Source organism: Hydra viridissima, unplaced genomic scaffold (assembly GCF_058129835.1).
Source record: "Hydra viridissima isolate aposymbiotic clone 2 unplaced genomic scaffold, HvirCarnegie_v1 scaffold_16, whole genome shotgun sequence".
Classification (NCBI taxonomy): domain Eukaryota; kingdom Metazoa; phylum Cnidaria; class Hydrozoa; order Anthoathecata; family Hydridae; genus Hydra; species Hydra viridissima.
The window spans coordinates 4261309-4269234 of NW_028324315.1; the positions used below are offsets into that span (position 1 = coordinate 4261309).

The 7926-nt window shown below is 30.0% G+C and overlaps 2 protein-coding genes across 3 annotated transcripts in view; both read left to right on the top strand.

Moving 5' to 3' along the window:
• LOC145199530 (uncharacterized) overlaps positions 1–7926 on the top strand; it is a 300653-nt gene that overhangs the window by 257880 nt on the left and 34847 nt on the right. The gene's annotated exons all lie outside the window — the stretch shown is intronic.
• LOC149877590 (uncharacterized) overlaps positions 1–7926 on the top strand; it is a 375375-nt gene that overhangs the window by 219764 nt on the left and 147685 nt on the right. The gene's annotated exons all lie outside the window — the stretch shown is intronic.

Sequence of the window (7926 nt, forward strand, 5' to 3'; positions counted from 1 at the left end):
TTGTTTTTTAATAACCTTCCGATCCTACTTGATGTTGATGCCACATGTCGTTTTAAATGTCGTTTTACAAAAATGGGTATTTCTGACGCAATTCTCTGTTATTGATCATAGAGTCATCCTTCATACCTATCATATGTCATTTATAGCTATCTTAAATTTTAGATATTATCAAAATATTAAAATGAAGCTAAACATATCTTAAATAAGATTTTTTTTTTCTAAATGTTATCTTTTAAAAGTGTTAATAACCTGGTTTTTGTTTTTATAATAAAGGTTTTGAATAAATTGAACGTAATGGGAATTTAATTACGTTTAATTGTCATTACGCTATTTGTTTTAGCTGGGTTCTTATAAATTACAGTTTATTTACGATTTATTTGCAGTAAACTTCAATAATATACAATAAGTAATTGCTGTTTTTATCAAGATTTGTTTTGTATCATTTAGATTTTGAATTTTCAAAAAACTCGATTTTAATTTGCATTTACAGTGGAAACCCTACGCAACTAAGAAAGGTTTTCCAATTCCTGTACAAAATCGCAATGCTGAAACATTGATTCCAATTATACGAATATGATTGGAATCTATGTTGCAGCTAGTGATCGACCGGAATTCGGTTCGGATCCGGTTTCCGGCCAAAATTACAATCGGAACCGAAATTCCGGTTCCTGTTCCGGGTATATTTATAATTTCGGTTCCGGCCGGATTTCCGGTTCAAAATGCTACCGAAAATATATATTATAAAGCTTTATTTAGCATAATACCGTTATGATCATTTTATTAAAAATGATTAAAAAAATTTTTAAATTAGTTGTTAAGCTTGAGAATTAATGTTAATAAAATTTGGCTTTGTTTGAAAACTAATTAATTTTCTTGTTTAAATTAACTTTAAATTAATATTCATATCTTGTAATGTTTTTATCGCTATTATTTGAGCTGAAGTTACACCATTCTGATTCTTACCAGCTCATTTTCTTAAACATATTGTCATGATCCAAATGGACAATTTTGAACCTCCTAAAGATGAATTTGGCTCCTGCAACTCATCTTTTTCGCACATTGTAAAAATTATTGCGCAACTTCGAACAGGGGAAAACGATTAATGTGCATTTTGACAATCCAAAAAAATCATTTAGGTGTTAAATGATTTTTTTGGATTGTCTAACTGCTTCTCTATGCCTTGGGTTTCGGAGAAACTTTAAAAAAAAATGTAAAATTTTAGTTATTTTTACTAGATTAATTTTTGTTTAAATTAGAACTAACTTTTTAAAAATATATTACTTATTTTCGGTTCCGGTTTCGGTTCCTGTTCCGGTTTGGATTTATTTTCGGTTCCGGTTCCGGTTAGGAATATTTAGAATCTATTACCGGTTTGGTTCCGGTTCCGGCAAAATATCTGATCCGGTCGATCACTAGTTGCAGCGTCGTTGATTAGATATTTCCTGGTTCTATTGTCTGAAGTGATATGTATGCAGCATATTATGGTTTGTTAGCTCCCGCATGTTTTCATAGTGTTATTAAGGTGGTAAACCCCCTTTAAAAATCGAAAAAAAAATCGCTATTTTTTTAATTTTGTTATTTAAAACATTGAAGTAAAAAGAACATACCATATTTTTATTGTAAATTTAAGCTCAATAAAAAAAAGCAAATTTTGAGTCTCTCAGATATTCTAATATTTTTAAGATTTGACCTCTTCGTATCATTTAGCAAGGTTGTTGATCAGAGTACAAACGTACAGTTACAATTATTGGAATATTTACCTTTTCCTGATCAAACGACAAATCAAACCAACTATAGCTCTGTTCCCTAGGTAACACTTATCCTTGACCAACAAAATTTAATGATCTACGAAATAAAGGGCATTTTTAATTCTGTAATTCTGTAAATTCTGTAATTCTGTAACTCTGTATATTCTGTATTTTTGTTTTCATCATTTTACTGTTGCGGTTAAAGTTGTATATGATTTTAAAGTATTTGATAAATTGATTTTACTATGGTAATTGTTGCTGCTTTTTCTTCTTGTTAAAAATATAAACAAGCTCCTTTCTGATTGGTGGAGTAAGAAAAGTGTATATGAGAAAGTTGAAAGCAAATCCAATGTAATAAAGTAAAATTAAAAGTTCATCGTTTAGTTTTTCTACTTTTTCTTCGTTTTCTTGCTCTTTGATGAGAAACCAACTGCACGTTAAATCTGGGATTAGATAGAAGACGACGAAGTTGACAACAATAAGATAAGGCACGAGAAAACGTTTAAACGCGAGCTTCAAATTCTTTTGTATAGACACTGTACCTATTTGATTTGTAGGAAGGCCGACGTTATGGTGCATAGGCAGTGTTCTCCTTCTGACTTGATGATGACGATGCAGATGATAGCCAATGTATCCAATTGTGATAATTATAAAAACCAGTAAAAGAGAATCAGTTATTGGAAAGATGTATATGGAAAATACATTTTCTGTGGAGTCAGAGTTTTGGATAAAATATAACAACTAAAAATACTGTAATTTGAACTACAATAACTAAACCCATAGTGATTTTCAGCCTTCTATACGTCCATACTTGATTGTACCGCAGATTTAAGTATATTTCACAAAAACGATTTGCCACGAAAATAAATATTGCAACCTCATGTAAACTAAAGGATACAATTGTAATATAAATATCTAGAGCAAGAGTTTCACCTTTTTGAGCTGAGATTAATCCGTGAATAATTCTTAAATTCAGCAAAGCGATAATATGAGCTTGCGTGAAATTAATTCCCATAAGAATTAAACGCTGTATATTGCTTAGTCGTCGCCTCACTTTTATAATCAAATAAATGGCAAGAAGTTTTGAAGCCAGAATTACAAATCCAGTAATTACGAAACAAACATTTAGAATAATTTCAGTTGTTACAACTGAAGCAAATTTCTAAAAAACATTTCTATGAGACAAGAAAGGGAAGAAACAAAAAATTGAGTTATCATTTGAAAGGCTTTTTTACATGTAATTTGAATCTCGCTGCAACTTTATTGTTACGCACAGATATTCTATAAAGCGTTAATATAAAACAGCATTTCATAACAGCCTTTGATAACAGTCTTTGATTTTGATAATGCGTAAGTGTAAAAAGGGCTTTAGCATCTGCTTTTAAATTGATAAATACTAAAATTAAAACTTAATGCATAAAATTAAAAAGTTTTTAAATTGAAGAAAATGGAGTTTTGATTTAAGTGTTGAGCATATACTATTATATTATTATGTTTACAATATTAATATTATTATTTTAATAATAATAATGATAATATAATGTATTGTTATTACATTGTTGTTGTTGTTGTTGTTGTTGTTGCTGTTGTTGTTATTATTATTATTATTATTATTATTATTATTATTATTATTATTATTATTATTATTATTATTATTATTATTATTATTATTATTATTGTTATTATTATTATTATTATTATTATTATTATTATTATTATTATTATTATTATTATTATTATTATTATTATTATTATTATTATTATTATTATTATTATTATTATTTATTATTATTATTTAGGTTGTAGTTAAACGTTATACATTATAAAATCTAATAAAGGTTGTTTTCTTTCGTTTTTGAACGAAGTTTATTTCAAAATATTTATCTTTCTACGGAGCTGTTTTTGGTATTTAAACTTGAAAATCCAAATAGGTATTTATTCTTTTTTTAGATTTAATTGTTGCGAAAAAATTGCGAAGAAAGAAGTAAATTTAGATAAGAATAAAGCTTAAAAATTTATGAAATGTTTTTGCGTTTCGAGTGACTTTGTGAATTAGATATCGATTAACTGGCAGTGATTCGTGGAATTTTTCTTAGAGATTTTATAGTCTTGGTGTCTGATAGGGTTGACGGAAAGTCATTCAGATTGGAGGAGCAAAAAAAAAATAGTTCGGCTGGAGCTACATTAGTTCTTAAAAAAATTCTCATTCTCAAATAGATCAAAGGGGAAGGGAGGGCGAAAGAGGGTTTGATAATGGTTTAAAACACTAGCCATATCTAAATTGGTCTCAACTAGTCAGCTTTTATTCTATTGAGGGAATGAAGCCAGTCATGATCCTACGATATGCCGGTTGCATTAATTACATCTGAAACAACATTTGTACTAATATGATACATCATAGGCAGCATGCGTCGAGAAATTATTGATTGTTCATCATCGTCGGTAGCACGAAAATCAAACACACACACAAATTTTTGATATTTTGAGATAGAAATTAAATAGCAATGTAAATAGTATTCATCTTTTAGATGGGCAAGTTAATTATTCTTTAATGCTGGCTATTTGGAAGAAGGAAGTGGTGAAAATTTAATTATTCTTGTGGTCCCATATCACTACACGCACAAAGTAAATACTGTCAGTCTTTAGTTTTTAAAAGTGCAGCTTCCAATATGATAAAAGGATACATTGTTGCCAAGTATCATCCTGGCAACTTTCTATTTTGAACGGATGTTTGCGGGGCTTAATAAAATGCTGCTAATATAACCTGCACAAACAACTTTTTTAATGCTGCATGAACAAATTCACTGAAGGCTTTTTTATGGGAACTAGTGTACCAGATAATAAAGAAGCTACAGAAGAGATCTATCTAACAGTTCAAGAGACTGCATCTTTAAGTGTAAGTTGAACAGAGCAACGGACGTAGAAAAAGTTTAAGAAACATTAAATAACGCTGTGCACATTAAGAATGTCGATTGCCGCTTAATGCTTTCACATTAGGTAGCAATCGACAAGGTTCACATTAGGAGTTGTTTATTTAGAGCTAAATATATATAATTTTGAGTCAATTTGTTTTAAGGATTGATTTTTTATAAAATAAATCCTCTTTATAAAATGAATGCTAATCTAGTTAAAATCACGATAAAAAAACTCTGCGTTTATCATATCAAAAGGTTGATTTTAAAATTTGACGATTATAGATCAACAAATGGTCTGTTACCGACTAGCTGATGCTGCAATTGATATTTTCGATGAATAATATTTTCGGTAAATAAATATTTCTTGAGTTCTTTTTAAATCATTTTGTAGCAATAGAAACACTAGTTAAGTAATTTCGGGAAATCTGATAGAAATTTCTGGAAAAACTTTTTTTCTGCTGCTCTCACTGGTATATGGGGAGAGGGGGTTTCATCGAATGCAATCACATTTTTTTACTTTTTCTGCTGAAAAACTTGCAGTGATTTATAACTTAATAGTGATTTGTGTTGAGATATGTTTTCTATCGCCACTGATTGTCATTTGGAAAGTAGGCCACTGATATCTACTGTGATATCTACTGTGATATCTTCTGTGAAGGCAAATATTACGTTGGCTCATGAAAGATATCTTTATGAAATCTGGAGAGCTGAGGAATCCTTTTCATTTGCCTTGCTTACTTATGAAGCCTAAAGTAAAAAGATTAACAACAAAGAATACAAAGGTAGAATTAAAATTCTTCTATCCTGTCATTTTTCCTGAGAAAAAATCGTTTTTTACTTAGGCATCTCGTCGCGTTGGTTTGACTAGGTTCTAACTGACATTTTTGCCAAAATTGACTTAATCATTTTATTAGACTATTTAAATCATGATGAACAAAATAAACTGAAATTTACAACGATATAGCGCAAAACAAGCAAACGGCGAAAGTGCCAAAGTTCTATCTGCAACGTTATTTAACTAATATTTAGTTTGACAAGGTTCTAACTAACAATAACTTCATAATCTCTTGCTGGTTTTTATTAGCTAATTATTATGATAGAGAATTTTATACCCATCAAAAATCGTATAAAAAATAAGTCTGAAAATCAACAAAAGGTGTTCTAATTTGACACCGATGAAGAACAAAATACCATTAAAGCTATTATTTGAAAATTTAAAAAAAAAAATCTTTTTTTTAACGTTACTCAAATTGACACCAGGTGTCAATGTGACAGGTCAATGTCAATGCGACAGGTCATATCACATTGCGAAACAAAATACTGGTTTCGATTAGCATAGAAATAACTATTATAATTCAAAATAAAAGGGAATTTATAAGATAAAATTATCCTTTTATTTTAAAGTAATGATGTTTTTGCATTAATAAATTTACAAGCTTACCGCAGTCAATGTAAGTACAATTCGCCGCGCCATTCCCTTACGGTAAGTCGATCTAAATATATTTTGCAGTGCCAACCCCAAAAAGTAAGTCAATACTTCTTCATTTTTCTTTACTTATCTACAACGGTTAGTCGATATATGTGCCCTTTGGAACGTTGATCTTTCAAAGTAACTTATTTTAACTTGTTAAATCAAAAATATCAGTAATATTAAAATTTAAACAACTTGTAATAAGAAGTTTTTGTAGCAATAATAAAAACCAGGCTGCGTAGTTAAAAGAGAAACCACGAGGAAAACAATAGTAGTGAAATAGTTGTGAAAATGCAAACAAAAACTGATGACCACGCTGAAAAACAAATTTTTTCAAAAAGGAATTAAGCCTATAGATATTTTTTTCATGTAAAAGGAGAAAAAGTCCATGCAAAACATTTTACCTAACTACACTGTCAATTTCACAAAAGCTTGTTTACACAGCTCACAACACTAAAGATGTTAAAACAAATACTCCTGCACAAGATCTACGAGGTAAAATCATGAAAGGCAAACGTACACCGCACAGTACACCAAAACGTACACCAACTCAGCTAGGGATCACAAATCTTTTACAACAGTTGAGTCACATTGTCGTGTAAAGTACCAATAGAGAATACCTTGGATCACACCTTAATATTTCAAAAATGTATAATTTTTACAAAGAGAAATGTATAAGCGAAAATGTTGAGCTAGTAAAAAAATCTATTTACTACCATATTTTCTCCACCGAATTCAATCTTGGTTTTCACATTCCCAAAAAGGATAGATGCGACCTTTTTGAAAAGTTCAAAGTTGCTGAAAACACTGATACTATGTCTGAAAAATTGAGAGAAGACTTTGAAAGACATCAAGTTTTTAAAAAAGAAATGAGAGATACACGTACTAAAGAAAAAAAAGAAAAAAATGTTCCGGTTTTACTTTTTGACCTTCAAAATGCTATATTGACTCCGCATGCAGAAATTAATTCCCTTTTTTATCTGAGAAAGCTAAGCTTGTATAATTTGACAGCTTATTTTTCAACAACCAAAAAAGTGTACTGTGCATTACGGACTGAATCAATGGCGGGAAGAAGCGGCAATGATCTTGCCAGTGCCTTTTGCAAAACTTTGAGTGATGTGGCAGAGGAAAATTACTTAGTCTAACTCCAGCGTTCCTCAAAATCGGAATAGTATATTATCAAATGCTGTGTTACATTTTTTAAGAGACAATCCTAACATTAACTCAATCACTATGAAATATTCCCTTCAGGCCATTTATGCGTCCAAGAGGTGGATCATGCCCATAGCGAAATTGAAAAGCTCATGAGGAAAACTGATTTTTATAGTCCAATTGGATTGATAAGGATGTTGAAACAAGTTAACAGAAAAAATCCTTGTCGTATCATTCAAATGAAACCACATGACTTCAAGGAGTATTGAGTAACAGTAAAGCTGTTTAACTACAATTCAGTTCCTTTTTCTAACGTTGCTGATCTAATATTTACTTAAACATCTTGCATTATACATTTTAAATCTAGCAATATGATCGCAATAGACCTATGAACTGTGCGAATGTCAAGTTCAATGAAAAACCTAACAGAAAGAATGCAGCAACAAGTCCATCAACTTCCACTGTTTTGAATGAAAAACCAAAGATTCAAAATTGTACAAAGGAATATGCAGACTTAAAAAAAAAAGAAGATATTAAAGCTGCATTTCCATTTATGCCTCTCGAGGACAGAGATTACTATCAAGTTGTTCTTCACCTATAAAATAAACATGAAAAACTTTTAAGGGTTGTACTTAATGTA